At 34.2% G+C, this 16,304-nt stretch overlaps 1 long non-coding RNA gene across 1 annotated transcript; it reads left to right on the forward strand.

Moving 5' to 3' along the window:
- The first annotated feature begins 2,591 nt into the window (after positions 1-2,591).
- LOC127725923 (uncharacterized) lies at positions 2,592-8,701 on the forward strand. Its single transcript, XR_007993278.1, has 3 exons — positions 2,592-2,648; positions 7,476-7,748; positions 8,616-8,701. It is a non-coding gene; the product is annotated as an uncharacterized LOC127725923 (long non-coding RNA).
- The last annotated feature ends 7,603 nt before the right edge of the window (positions 8,702-16,304 follow it).

The following is a 16,304-nucleotide window of genomic DNA, read 5'->3' on the forward strand; positions in this document are numbered from 1 at the left end:
ACCTGTGTATAATATGACGCAGGTTTCTTCAAAAGTGATGATTTTCTAAAAATTATTTGACATTTCACAGTGATATCATACTTTAACTTTGTTTAAACCTGTTTATTTACTTCTGACTTTAATTATTTATCCCTTGTAATTTTTTATTAACTGTGTATTTGCATTCAGGTGTCACAGGTCAAATTTATTCGTTCATTGTGTGTTTATTTACGTTTTTTGATTGAGTTAAGCCTTCCAATTGATATTTTATAGTGTGTTTTTCTATGTTGTGATGTTATACTATTGTTTCAGAAAAGGGAGAAGGTTTGGTACCATTAAAACGTTTAATCCCGCTGCAAATGTTTGCACCTGTCAGGAATCTGATTACAGTAGTTGTCGTCTGTTTATGTAGTTCATACGTATTTCTCGTTTCTCGTTTTTTTAGATTAGACCGTTGGTTTTTCCGTTTGAATGGTTTTACACTAGTAATTTTTTGGGGCCCTTTATAGCTTGCTGTTCGGTGTGAGCCAATGCTCCGTGTTGAAGGCCGTACCTCGACCTATAATGGTTTACTTTTATAAATTGTAACTTGGATGGAGAGTTGTCTCATTGACACTCATACCACATCTTCCTATATCTATGTAATTTAGAATACAGATTATCTGTGCTTTAAAGTTTAGACGAATTTTCAGGGAAACTTCTGTAACTGTTGATTGAAATTGTTTTTTGGGATTCTGAAAATGGAGGGGGGGGGGAGGGTTATGTGTTAGTGTGCAATAACTTCAAATATAGACCACTGTGTCGATGCCACTGCTGGTGGAGGTATCTCCCCAAGGGTATCACCAGACCAGTATAGTCAGCACTTCTTTGTTGACATGAATTATCATTGATATGGTCATAACTATAAATAAACTGTTTATAAAACTTTGATTTTTTCGAAATATTAAGGATTCTCTTCACCAGGAATAGATTAGTAATACCTTAGCTGTATTTGGTAAAACCTGACGGAGTTTTGGGTCCTCAATGCTCTTCAACTTCAGCTTTTTTAATTTTTTTGATTCGAGCGTCACTTGTGAGTCTTTTGTAGACGAAACGCGTATTACGTTAACAATTTTCATCCTTATATTTATGATGAGTTTGCAGATATTAAAACTGGCTTTAAAAATACTTTTACTTTTAATATAGATAAAAATAATGGAGAAGCAAAATAAAAATACAATAAAATATAGATAGTCATACAGATTAAACAAATTTGGTATTAGTATTAGACTGAAGAAGATATAAATATTTCATACGTTGATAGTTGTACAGGCTGAAAAAAATATAAATATTTCCAAGTTTACAGGCTTAAAAAAACAGTAATGTTTCCAGACGTAAATAGTAACATTGGCTGATCAAAATATAAATACTTGTAATGTAGATAGTAATATTCAAGCCGAACAAAGTACAAGTAATAAATATTTAAACAAATTTTCAAAGTTATTGATGCACTCGCGTTTAAGGCTGCATGCAGAAAAGTCCAGTATCCTGTAATGGCATATTTGCGTTTCCAATTTTAGAAAACACGGTTCTGTTTTTATGTTTCTAGATTAAAATTGTTATGTTTAATTTTTTGAACATGGAAATGTGATAGTGCGGGCGAGGCATGGTGTCCTATGGACAGAGCTTATTGTAAGCATTTTCTGTGGAAATCGCAATAAAACTGGGTTAAAGAAATGGTGTTATTCATGTAGACTATTCCTGTTGGGCAATAAAACACATTACGATGAACAGACCTTCTTTCCGATCTGCGGGATGTATAAAATACATTTACCACCTGTCGTAATAGGGACGTTCAATTCGATGCATCGTGCTTAGACCTATACTTTCTGAACTCTAAAGAACCTTTCGTACTCTTAATCTTATATTAGCGTGTTGATGCTCCATTGTAAAGCTAGTTGTTTTTTTAATAGACGACAAACTATTACGAGTAATTACAATCGTCTGTGTTATATCTCGGTCGATCAACAATACAGAAACTAACTATCTGAATTATTATTTATGTTTTCGTGTCTCCTGAATATGCTTAAACTGTATGCACTGGACTATGAGAAGAAAAAAATCAGTCATTCTAGCACCATATACATTTATTACTTTTAATTACTATACTATTATTCGGTGTCAATGAACCTAGTTTATCGTAAAAAGACAGCAATTATTTTTTTATTTGAACCCGCAAAATAGCCTATAATACATTCTACGTGTAGTTTTTTTTAGCTTTAAACCATTCGGATTACAGCCGTCTGGTTTGTAATTTTACCCATTGTGTACTTTTCCCTAGTGTGACATTTTGAATGAGAGTGTATTCGCATAGCGGGTGGTGCATGCAAAGCAGGAGACGCTTACCCTGTCGCCGCAACTAGTTTCGCTCCCTTTGGAGTTCATGAGATTCCCTCAGTTTTAATTTTATCTTTTCTTACCTTGATGTGTCTCTATTTAATCGATTTGCGCGATTTAAACACCGGTAAACTAAACCAGCCTTTATTTTGGATCGGTGAAGTAGTCAGTGCCAAAACATAAAAAAGAAAAAAGAAACACTAATAATAATGAATGTGTACATTTTTCTTTCAGATATAAAGAAAATATGAAGACTATAGTGCTTGCAGTTTTGATGGTAACATGTTTTATAGGTATCTATAACTTATGAACCTATATAACTTGTTGTTGATAGTCGATTGTTCGTTGTTCACTGTTAATGACTAACTTCAGTGATAAAATATTTTATCTAAAAATAAGAAGATGTGGTATGATTGCCAATGAAGCAACTATCCACCAAAGTTCAAATGAAGTGGATGTAAGCAATTATAGGCAACCGTACGGTCTTCAACAATGAGAAAAAGCCATACCGTATAGTCGGCTATAAAGTACACTAAGAAAAACACATACCGTAAAGTCGGCTATAAAATTACCCTGAGAAAAACCCATACCATATAGTCGGCTTTAAAATTACCCTGAGAAAAACCCATACTGTATAGTCGGATATAAAATTACCCTGAGAAAATTCATATACAAATATATATATTTGTTTAATACAGGACCCATATTGAAGTCAAAAGATGTGTACATTGATGCTGTTGGGTTTTTGTTTGCACTGTGAAGTCAATATTTTCATAACAATATTCATGACTTTATTTGGATATGACTACTCTCAAAACCTTACATAAGGGACCACAAAGAATCAGCAGGGTGTATTATTTCAATTTGAAAAACAGTGTCACTGAAGAAGGTCCTTCCATTATTTCTTATCGATATCGTTACACAAATCTTTAGACTTCTTTGTCATGTTTTTGTGGTGTCGTCATTTTCCAACTATTAGGTTTTCTGGCTGGTTATATAAGAATAACGCTGTGAAAGTTTAGATCACTGGAAAATGATGTCGTGTTTGAATAAATAAGAAATTTCGGCTTGCAAAATCGACCCTCAAAATTAATATAAAAAGTTTTTGGAACGGTTTGTTTAACATGCGATAAAGGTGGTACATTTGTTATCTGTTATCTTCTGTTATCACAGAAAATCTGATTGAACGTCAGTTTATCAACAGGGCGTGAAATCGTATTACTTGTATATAACACACAGCATGCAAACGAACTCTTACCCTTTATGTTGTCTTATCAGAGCTTTCTTACATATTGACGAAAGGTACGAACGAACGTAAATGGACCATGTATTACATTTCCACGATAACACTTTGAGTCTTTGTTTTATCCGGTAAAAACAGCATTCTTTTCTGAATCAAACGTATCTTTAAAAATTTAAGCATATCGCAAATAAAACACGCTTTTAATATCTGAAAATAAAGAAAAATAGTTTCAAATACACTTACGTCCGATACTTTACTTATGTTAACCACGATTACACACATTTCATTTTGCGCGGGATTGTTTAAGCATGCGTTTCACCATTAACATTTCAATGAAATTATTGAGTATGATACTCTAAATTTAACGACAAGATTCACAATTATTTAATTATTTTTAATGAGTATGCTATCATCAAATTATCAACGTGGATCATCGAGATTTGCAAGACAAGGATGCTGCAATGTTTTGAAAAAGTAATGTGAAATAAATCTGGAAGAAAAAAGATTTTGCGATGAAGTTTTTTTCTGTTAATGTTAAGGTTAAATGTGAAAATAAATGGGGAATGCATGGGACACAAATGATGCCCCCGCTTGCATATCATATAAAGTTATAAAGGGACATAACTGAAGAACGGTAAAAGTGACTCTACCCATTTGTACTTGGTCTGAGTTTTGTGGTAATAAGTATTGTGTATAAGTTTCATAACATTTGGTTGAGGCAAACTAAAGTTAGAGAACGGAAACGAAAAATTCAGCAATGTTTCCCTTTGTAAAGGAGCATAACTCTAGAACAGTAAAAGTGACACTACCAAAATTCAAACTTGATCTGTATTTTGTAGTAATAAGCATTGTGTATAAGTTTCATAACATTTGGTTGAGGCAAACTTAAGAAAGAGAACGGAAACGAAAAATTCAGCAATTTTCCCATTTGTGAAGGGGCATAACTCTAGAACGGTTAAATTGACACCACCATAATTCAAACTTGATCTGTATTTTGTAGTAATAAGCATTGTGTATAAGTTTCATAACATTTGGTTGGGGTTAACTTAAGTAAGAGAACGGAAACGAAAAATTCAGCAATTTTCCCATTTGTGAAGGGGCATAACTCTAGAACAGTTAAATTGACACCACCATAATTCAAACTTGATCTGTATTTTGTGGTAATAAGCATTGTGTGTAAGTTTCATAACATTTGGTTGAGGCAAACTAAAGTTAGAGAACGGAAACGAAAAAATCAGCAATTTTTTCCATTTGTAAAGGGGCATAACTCTAGAACGGTTAAAGTGACGCCACCAAAATTCAAACCTGATCTGTGTTTTGTGGTAATAAGCATTCACTTTGGGTATAAGTTTCATAACATTTGGTTGAGGCAAACTAAAGTAAGAGAACGGAAACCAACTTTGGGACGTACGGACGTACGTACGGACGGACAAGGGTAAAACTTAATGCCTCCTCCGCTACGGCGGGGGCATAAAAAGTTATGACATTCTTGCGATCGTAGGAAACAAATGTGAAACGGAATAAATACTACACCCCTCCCTTCAAAGTTAATGGTCGTTGCCTTAGTATTCCACTGATGATTTTCATGGGCTGTTTTTCAACTAGTAATATCTTCAGTTAATTAAGGAATGACTGTAATATTTTTTTCTGTCTATGAAGAAATAACATCAAAAATATGATGCACACTCAATAACCCGCGTATCGGGTTATTTAAAAGTGTGCAACCGCATTTTTTAGGTTATTTCGAATAGACAGAAAACATATTACAGTCATTCCTTATGATGTAATTCTAAATTTCATTTTTGAAGGAGTAAATCATGAAAACAACGTTGATGACGTCACGTTCACAAGACAAAATTGTGTCTATAAGCTGATAGAGCAAAACTTTTTAGCCAATCAGAAGACGTGTTTATCCAAAATTAAATTATTGCTTGATACGCAACTGATTTGGGATCATTCTTTTACACGTCGTTAATTTGTTTTAATCAACTAATAATTGTAGACCAATCAGTTGTGCATTAAACATTTACAGAAGATGTAAACACGAACATGTGAAATCTAATGTCAATTCCATGGGGAGAGGGGGGACAATTTACACACACACACACCCTAACAAACAGCTTTGATTTAACTACTAGTATAGTAGGATAAATGTCCACGAGACAAAAGTAAACCAACAAATTGATGATCATCAACATCAATGCAAATAAAGTTTGATACAAGCATTAAATGAAAAAAAAGTAGAAAAACAAACAAGTTACACTCAAAAAAAGACGGAAAACTTGGGTGATTTGGAAAATTAAACCGTCTCTGTCTCTGACTTAGTTGTATACTAGAACGCACCCGCGAAATCGCGGGCATTTAGAGTGTGTTGATGGTGTGTAAACTGTTGTAGGATGAATTTTTGTAAAAGATTTTATGACTGGAGTATTTCAGGAAAGTTATCAAAAGTCAAAGGTACTTGGGGACAGTACAATTTTTTTAGCCCTCCCCTTTTTCCAAAGTCCGATATTTTTTTGTTGTTTTCTGTTAATTTCAATTATATTAGCGTTTTTTCTGTACACTATGAACATACATAATAACATATACTATATAAACAAGGTTTATTTGGTATTTATTATCAATCCATCCGGGAATTAAAATTGGAATTGATAACAAATAGCAAATACACTGTATTTATATAGTATACATGTATGTTTGTTCATAGTATACAGAAAAACGCGAAAATAATTGTCCTGTCCCCTTGTACCTATAATAGTAAAATAATGTGTAAGTTTAAGTCCTAAACGGAAGTCTTATCTATGACTTAAAAGTCAGTCCGAGGACGGAAACAATATCCGGACGTCTTTATTTTCGTTTTTCTCCCAAAAAACCCCAAACGAAATATTAATAAGCGAGGATGACAAATGCGACTATGCATGGTACCTATAGGACATAAAAGCATGATGATTGATTTAATGTGGAAGGAAGAGAAGCGACACACAAAATGAGGTCTTCTCATTTAATAGTATAGATAATAGACCAAGGCGAAGATCTAGTATAGGAGGCTAGAAATGGGTCTGCTGAGCAGATGCACTCCGGTGCGCCTCACTCTTAAATCCACCCTTGAGCTAGATTTATAGATCAGCTAATTATAGAGATTGTTTTATTCATTTAGATATACATTTTAACACCTAAATGTATATCAAGAATAAAATAAATCTACAATCTTGCACTGTATATATTTTTGATTTAATAATGACGATTAAACAGTAAACATGCTTGGGAGATTTAGGATTATTGGTCGCTTAACGTCCAGTGTCAAATATTTCATGAATGCTCAGGACGAAAACGCAATTATACGCTGATTCATTTTATTATTTTTGGGGTCGCAAATTTTTGAAGTTAGGAAGTATTTGTTTTTTTATCTTATCTCAAGTTTTGTGTGAGGGGGGAGCCAATTTATTTGCCTTTGTATTTTTTTAGGTTAAATAATGCAAAGTTGTAATTTATTTTGGTGGTGGTGGGGGGGGGGGGGGGGAGGGGATTGAGCACAATCTTTTATTTTTAGAGGTATTTTTTTTTTCTTCTGACGACCCTTTATTTAGGAAATTTTGTTCTCACGAAAAATCAAGTTTAACACGTGTCGCTGCATGTAGTGAAATGGTCCTTAATAGGCAAACATTTAGGTGAAACGACATCGAAGTTTCATGACGCTTCGATTAAGATTACATAAATATGTCAAAATAAAGGATCCCTAAAACGAGTCTTAAGTATGATTCGTCAATCGTACGTACATGTATATACCTTTCGTCAATTTGTAAGAAAGCTCTATCATGAGAATCGTATATATCAAGATATTGTATACACTTAAAGTACATTCAATAAACATTTTCAGGTAAACAGGACGTGCGTGTTGGCGCAATAACGGTACAAATGACCCCTAATCAGTGTGCATTAAACACTGCCGCAATTGGATGCAAACCAAGGCGATATTTCAGTTCTGAAAACTCTGATAACTCTAATGATTCTCACGATTCTCACGATTCTGACATGTCAGATAGATATAGAAAAGTTATGACAAAGGGAGACAGGAATTGTCAGGATTGTTGTGAAAGGTCTGGTTGTAGGAGAGGCGTGTGTATTGGTAGAACCTGTCGGTGTAGGCAATGTAAGTAATATGAAAATAGGTTAATGTGGTATGAGTGCCAAAGAGACTACTATCAAGCACGGACCAAATGAAGTGGATGTAAGCATCAATATGTCAACATACAGCTTTAAGAAATTAGTAAAGTGCGCGCGTACCGTACCGTAAAGGAAGTATAATATACCATAGCATAATAATCATAAATATTGCACCAAAAAATTGAAGACACTATGAGAGCACTCACAAACCGTGCATTGGAGATAAAAAAAACAAATACTATGAAAGCATGCACAAAAACTGATGCTGGCAACGAAAAGGAATCTTAAGGAAATCAGGTGATTCGAAAGGGTATGCAATTGCTTATTCATATTGAACTCGTTTAAGGAAGTCGTGTTGAAACCTTGAGAAAAGACAAGAACGAAGAAAGAAAATGTGACTATAGCTAACGTTAACAGAACATTCTTAAGTATGAAACAATTGTTCATTAAGGTAACAATAGATTACCGATGTTCAAATCTAATTAATTGGTTTCGAAGGCAAATCAAGGTAACAAACAAAAAACTGAGAAAATCGCGTGCGCTCTATAAAAAAGGAGCGAGACCTTGTTACGTCGACAGAGTAAGAGTAAGCATGCATAACGGTTGACCAATTTATGATGGCGACAGTTAAACTTTCGAAGCCAACAACTATCAACCATGATATGAAAAGAAAGTTTTTAACTGCATAGTTTTGTTTTTATCATAATCACTTCAATTGTAAAAATATTGCATAACAAAGTGTAATGTATCATTGTTGACAAAGGGTTAGACATTTACAATTCCAAATGTAAAAAAAAAATTAATGAAAATATTTTGTGTTTAAAACAAATAACTGGATATTAATATTTTTCAGGTTAGTTCATATGCAGAACGTTTTAAAGCTGAATTCACATTACTTTTTTGCTCAAATAAAAAGTGTTTTCCTAATTATGATACAAAATAAAAATGGGTTTCTACATACTGATAGGAAAAGCTAAATATAATTAGTTTAACTGAAGAGAAAGTTGTAAATAAATAGAACGCTTTATTTTGAATGTTAACTGCAAGCGGTGGAAGGGTACATTAAGTTAACACATACATCGAGGCAACAGTTTATTATATCAATTCCTGCTAAGTTAGAGTTAATGGGGAGATTGTGTTTCCCAGTGACCCCAAGAGTTATGCTAGCATACATTGTCTCCTGGTAGGATATCCACAATCGAGAGGTCAAGGATAAAGCCCAAACTAAAGCGATTAGAACGTCGAATAAGCTGATGATGAAAATAAGTATAGGTATTCCAATCTGTTGGCCGTGTATTGTGACCCGTGTCGGGAGAGGACGGGATCTTGGAAGATTTCCCTTGCTTTTTCTTCCCCCCCCCCCCCCCCCCCCCCCTGCTTTTCTTACTGAACACAAGACCTGGGGTCGGATCGACCAGCCACATTAATTGGCTGATTACGCCTAACCCTACAGATTTAACCTTTCATCTTCATCTTACGATGTTCTTTTTTCATGATATTTTTTAAAGATGTTTTTCACATTTTATATATTTAGAAAGCTGTGGATCAAGGTCGATCATATAGATGTAATGTTTAAGATTTGTTTGTTTGGAAACCACGGGCAACAAGCATGTTTCTATATAAAGTGTCTTCGTGGAAGTGGAATTTCCTTATGTTCTTATTTAAATTCTGTCTCTTTTCAATTTGAATGAGATACAATACGCAAAGGATCGATTAAGGGTTTCAGTTGAACTCTGGACAGCCTAGTTGGCAGATGGTGGAGTTAGGTATTAACTTCGGTTTCACTATTGAGACGTCAATAAATCAACATTGGGTATGAGGAATTCCCAAAGACGGTGGAGCGATTCAAATGACGACAAGTTATGTTGAATCTAAACCTTCTGCAAAGATAAATTAATTTCTAGTGGAAAAGGACAAAACATAAGTAAAGTTGTACTTCAAGTTATTTTTTTTAAATTACAAAATATAGAACTCTTCTAATTAAATTCAAAATACAACAACTGTTTAGTTACAGTCTGCTAATCTCTTTAAAGCTCACACAAAACGTTGGAACCCATGTTTTCAGTTTTTCCGCATACTACGTACACTCAACCAGGAGACAGTGAGGGATATCATCATCAATTAAAAAAACAACTTTCCCTCAATCCACTGATTTGATAAAATAAACAAAACTCCATCTAATCTAGTCAGTCTAAAAAACAAATAAAAGCCCATCTAACCTTAAAAAAAGAAATCTTTTATTGACAAGAGAAAAATAAGGGAAAAGTATCTGGATGTTCCAGGAAATCAGACAGGAATTCAGTTTATAAGTTTTACCGGTTCAACTAACTGGAAAAATGTCAGGAAGATAACAATATTAAAATGTGGCCTCGATGATTAACAGGTAGACAACACATTATGCTCCTAAATAAGTAAATGTATAGATTCAGACGGATGATCATATCCCGATTCGTCTCAGTAATCAACGATCAACATTATAATAAAATTGAAAAAAATCATGAATATCTATCCTGTACCGAGTCAGAAATATGACAGTTGTTTCCATTCGTGTGATGTCTTTTAGTTTTTGATTTTGCAATTTGATAAAGGACTTCCTGTTTTGAATTTTCCTTGCAGTTCGGTATGTTTGTTATTTCCTTTTTTCCATTTTGTTATTTTGTTAATTTTTTTTTTTGAAGAAGTTCGTTTGAGATATCAAAATGTCCTTTATGGATCACGTCAACGACCAATATTCCTCCCTAAACCTAAAAAATAATGATACTAATCAACTTGTTAGTTATAAGCATTTAGCTGCAATTAGATCTAATAAAAAACACTAAATTTGGTGCAGTCTATACTGATGAAAATAGAGTATCGCTTGGTTTGATGATAATGGAGTTCATCCATTCATCCAGGACCAGGAAGCCTAAATACCTTAAATGGTAACATTTTCAAAAAGAGATAAAGTTGCAAAAATATGTTCATAAATATATATTTCTCTATTTTACCGTCAATGTCGTTTTTTACTTCCTATCCTGTAATCTCCGTGAACTGGAAGTTATTGTACGGTATGACGTCGCTGAGTGGAAGTTGCAGTACAGACATGCTCCTCCCATTAAACATCATTACGATTTATAGAACAGACAATTGCATATGGAAGCACATAAAACCATAAGAGAATTTGAATCAATTAAGAACAACAATCATTTAAAGGAAAATAATATTACAACCCATGCCTTCTCTCAAAATAGATCACAAGTTCATTATCATTCCTTTTGTTCTATTTTATTAACAATGCATTTATTTACATTGCATTTGTAGAACTTCAAATTCCAAATTCATTAATGACCTACAAATTCTCATAAAAACACCCAGAGCAAAATCGTTCTATAAGACACGCTTTAGGACCACATTAGATGTCATATTGAAAGTGCATAATCATCAGAGATCAAAGATAAAATCAGTTCATAATAATAAAAAAAAAATGATAATAGGGAATGTACAGTTCCGGAATTGATATTGATGTTCCAGCATAAAAGGCAATTAATAACAATATTGTTGTTTTTCTATTTGACTATGGTAGTATCTGTTTTTCATTGACTTGTGGATTCTTATGCCCCCCTTGATATCTTCTCTTTTTGTCTCTCATTTTAGATAATATTCACGTCGTTAAGAGATAATTAAAGTCAGAAATATCAACTATTAGATCTAACAGACACAGCAAGATGAACAAAAGTAAAATTAAACGTACCAAATTAACTATATTTGAAGTACCCACCTGAACCACAATTTATCATAAACACTAAAATTTCGAAAAGATTGAATGCAAAGTTTATGTAGATAAAAAGGATTAATAATAATTGACTTAATAAATCCCACTTTGAATGACAGAGTTAAAATCTTATTGTTAAAACACACATGTACAAGAAAAATTATGTAGTCTTTACCGGCGTCACACATTGGCGTATAGACCTACGTGCACCAGACGTACAGAGAAAATTGACTAAATTCATATACTTTAGGTGTACGCAAGAGGAACGCTAAGCAGTTGTTAGACGCGCGTTACGTCGAAATGCAAAGGTATACGCTTGATGAACGCTACAGCTCCAGGAAATTTTTATGCAGCATAAAAATTTTCATCTAGCTCTAGCGTTTGTCAAGCGTATACCTGTTCGCTACACGCACGTAATACATACGTTACAAGCGCGTTGAAAAACGCTACAGATAAGTTTGAGACACGTTTAGGGCACGTTGTATACGCTCCTAGATCGTTCGACTTTTACTTGGACGTATACGGGGCGTGTTTGTAACATACGCATGGCGTAGTTACAGCGCTCCGTGAACGTATAAAAACGCACCCATGGCGTATCAAAAACGTATTCTGACATTCAACGAAACTTGCTCGTAGTGGCATATGTCCGTTATACTAATTTGCATATCCAAGTGTATGTATAAAATGGTATAAAAGGTTGGGCAGTGTTCAGTTTTGCATTTGCTATAATGGATTGCCTAGAGAGAGTCAGGAGGGCTTAACATGCACCATTACTTACAAGGCATTAGAAGGCATTGAAGAAGTCAGCGTATCAAGGAGAAAGCAGTTCGGATTGTATGACCAACTATTAGTTGAACTTCGACAAGCATCGGGTTTCCAAACAATATACATGGTTCCGGTAGGTTTTTTTGTTATGGCTTAAAAAACTTTTCGTTTTTTGTCATTACGAATACAGTAAAATAATCAGTATGCAATAGTAGTGTCCGACTGTCTGATAATCAAGTCACGTCCGTAAATTATCAATAATCAACTGCAAGCTGTAAGTAACCAAGTACACAATATTGAATCTAGAAAAGTAAAAAAAAAAGCCGCCATTTTGCTGCTGGATCGACATATGCCGATATGAAATTTTCCTGGAGAGTTCCTGGTAACACCTTGTCTGTAGTTGTCAGGGAAGTATGTAGCGCAATTATTGATGAATATACAGATGAGGTCATGAATCCTCCAAAGCAATTGCTGATCAATTTATGCGCAGATGGCATTTTCCACATTGCTGTGGAGCGTTGGATGGAAAGCATATTACCATAAATAAACCAGCTCGTTCAGGTTCATTATACCACAACTATAAGGGATTCTTCTCCATAGTCATGCTAGCTTTGGTTGATGGTGGTAACAAGTTAACATTGGTAGATGTTGGAGGTAAGATATTTATATACTTGTAAAAGTCCTTTAAAACGTTAGAAAAACTAACAAATTTTATTGCTTGTAATACTGTTTCAGAAACTTATATAACAAATTCGTAAATAAGCAAAGCGTCCAATCCATAAAACAAAGGGAAATCAAAGAGCATCAACAAAGCAACATATCATCGTGTTTATATATATTGTGAACGAATATGACGAAAACTCAAGAGTCGAAACACGTGCCATTCGTGGCAAAATTAGTTAACCTCGGTATCTTTGACGACATTTACTTTAGCATACATGTAAGTCACTCAAGAATTTACATATACATGTATACATTTGTAAATATTCATCATGAGATTTTATATTTCTTCATATATGAAACTTTTTGCGATAATTTCATATTATTTCTACATTTTAGGAAACGGTGCCTGTTCTGATGCTCAGATGTATAATGAGTCCGAATTAAGAGAAGCAGAGGAAGATGGAACCATAGGCTTCCTCGATGCCGAGCCTCTCTCAAATGATACCGAAGACGTTCCCTACTATTTCAGTGGAGGTGACGCATTTGCCCTAAGAACGACGATGACGAAACCCTACTCTCATAGGACAATGGACAGAGAAGAACGTATATTCAGTTATAGGCTTTCGCCAGCAAAGCGTGTTGTGGCCAACAGATTCAGAATTCACCTCTCAACAATGGGTCATTCCCCATCAACAGTTCATCATAAAAAAATACAAGGCATACAGGATACTACAAAATTCTTTATAATTTGCAAGGCATTAGAAGGAATAAAAAGAATTCAAGGAGGGAAACGTAATGACATTAGAGCCCCAATTACAGTGCAATTGTTATCAGATATGATGCGTTGTTTAGATAAAGTATGTAAGAATAAATATGAAGCTGCTTTATTTTCAGCAGTTTTTTCAGTTGCCTTCTTTGGTTTGCTAAGGGTAGGGGAAATCACTACTTCAAAAACTCAGTCTGTTATAAATGGCTCCAACTTAACAATTGCTGATATTTTAGTTAAGAAAAAAGTCCTGGAGCTAAGAGTAAGGTGGTCAAAAACTGACCAAATGGGAAAGTCCGTTACTTTATTGATACCTGGGAACAGAAAAAACTACTGTCCGATACGACTCATTAACGAATACTTTAAGGTACGACCTACCTGTAACAATAACGATTTGTTTATACATTATAATGGTATGCCTTTAACTAGATACCAATTCAGCAGTATACTGGAAAAGGCTTTACATTTTCTTCATATCAGTAAAGGTCAGTTTAGGTCACGTAGTTTTAGAATTGGGGGAGCCACTGAACTGGCCAGGCAAGGGGTCTCAGAGGAGGTAATTATGAAATTAGGCAGTTGGAAATCGCATGCTTATTCTCGCTATATTAGGTTGCAATTTTTCTAGTTACAAAAGGCTAACAAGCTACAAGTTTTCATAGGTCCAAAGATTTTATGGATTGTTGGAAGTTCCCTTGTTCATTGGGCCAATGTAGAGGCAAAGAAATATGGTAGGACCAACCTTGGACTAGGTCCAAAAGAGTCTCAGCATATTGGATTGGGCAACCTGGTTTACAGTTTAAAGATTTGGACTCCCTACTGGATTCAAAAAGAAAATTTTTACCTTCTCCTAATTTTATTATTATTCACTGTGGAGCTAATGATTTGACTGATTTATAATTGACAGGGAAGGGTTTAATTGAAAATGTAAAATGTTTTATCCTACGTTACCAGGCTTTATTCAAAAATGTTATTATAATATGGTCTTCAATGCTACAGCGCAGATACTGGCATTTTGCACCCTTAAATGCGGGTCCAATAATCGAACAGAAGAGAAAAAGAGTGAATTCAGTGGTCAAAAATTTTGTAATAGAAAATGGCGGAAAAGCTATTTTACATGAGAATATTAGGGCAAGTGAAGTATCTTTATACAGAACAGATGGAACTCATTTATCAAACTTGAAATCATGTTTTCTTAAATAATATACAAGGGGGGTTGAGTCTTTTCTACGCACAACAAAATCAACTTTTCCAATGCTTCAATAATGAAAATTTTGTGGAGGTGAGAACCCAAGTCAGATTTGGTAGCTGACTTGGGCTCTCATGTGGCGGTCCAGGGAGACTGGTAGTGATTGGGGGATTATTTCACTCGGCTCTTGCTCTAGGCCTGACAAGTTCTACAATTTGCAGGTTTGGAAAATGTTGTTAGTGGTAACGGTAGGGTCTACAGATGGGTTACTCTGGGACCTCCTCCACCTCATCTTATAGAGGGGAGGCCTACACCTGCGAACAGGTGGGACACTAATAACTGGATCATTGGTAATACGAGTGTTTTGCCCGGTCACTCCTCATGGTATGTGGTGGTGTAGCCGTGTTTAACTACAAGGGGTTTTTATGACACTATGTCATCATAGGTCAGCTGATAGCCATTGTGTATAGGTAATCGGTAGTCACCCTGGCGCCTCAACAAAATATTATAGAACACTCTGTAGCCAAAGAAATGCCACAAAGAAAAAATGTATATTCTAGTCATAAAGATGTAAATACAAGTTGGTGTACTAAAATGTATGTTTAATTAGAATGATTCTTTTTTGTATAAGTGGTAAAGGTTATAAATGAAAAACAGAGGATGGAACCTCTACACAAATGAGTATAAAATACAGAAAGTCTGTAGTATTTTAATCTTGGTATTTGTGAATTACAATACACAACAGACAAAGAAAGACAACTCTATAACAATTTTTAATCACTTTGTGATTAGAGGAAGGATTTCAATATAGTTAAGAAAATACAACAACTCTTGATCGTTGTTTTACATCTCATTGTTATTCGTTCAGTATTATTTTAGGGTCTTCTTCTATGAGTATTGCAATTAATTTCATAAAACAAAACTCAATTCGTGAATATTAGTATGCTATGATGGTCGTAGCTGAAATTCGATGATTGAATTCATTACTGAATTAATAATTTCGGAGATTATCGCTACAGTATTTATAGGTCGATTTTTTTTTTTAAATTTTTACGGATATCATTCCAGATTTGTTTTATTTAGCCAGTTTGATTTTGTTTGTTAACTGAAACAAGTTTTAAGGGAAAACGGTACTATTTATTCTGCCATAGGCGACAATACTAACATTTTCTAAATTTACCACTTTTTATAATAAAAACCTGTATAAAACAGTTTTGTGTGGTGTTAGTACTTTATTATTCTGTTTTAAAAATTGAAGCCAAATAGTATCATGACCAACTTCCAATGGAGCTTGTTTATGTTATCCATGCTCACCGTCATTTTAAACCAAATTTATGAAATTTTGGAAGCCTTTTCGAATAATTCTCTAGAAAATATTTCAATAGGTTTCAAAATTTGTATAGTACATATA

The sequence above is a fragment of the Mytilus californianus genome, unplaced genomic scaffold, assembly GCF_021869535.1.
Source record: "Mytilus californianus isolate M0D057914Y unplaced genomic scaffold, xbMytCali1.0.p SCAF_15, whole genome shotgun sequence".
NCBI lineage: Eukaryota > Metazoa > Mollusca > Bivalvia > Mytilida > Mytilidae > Mytilus > Mytilus californianus.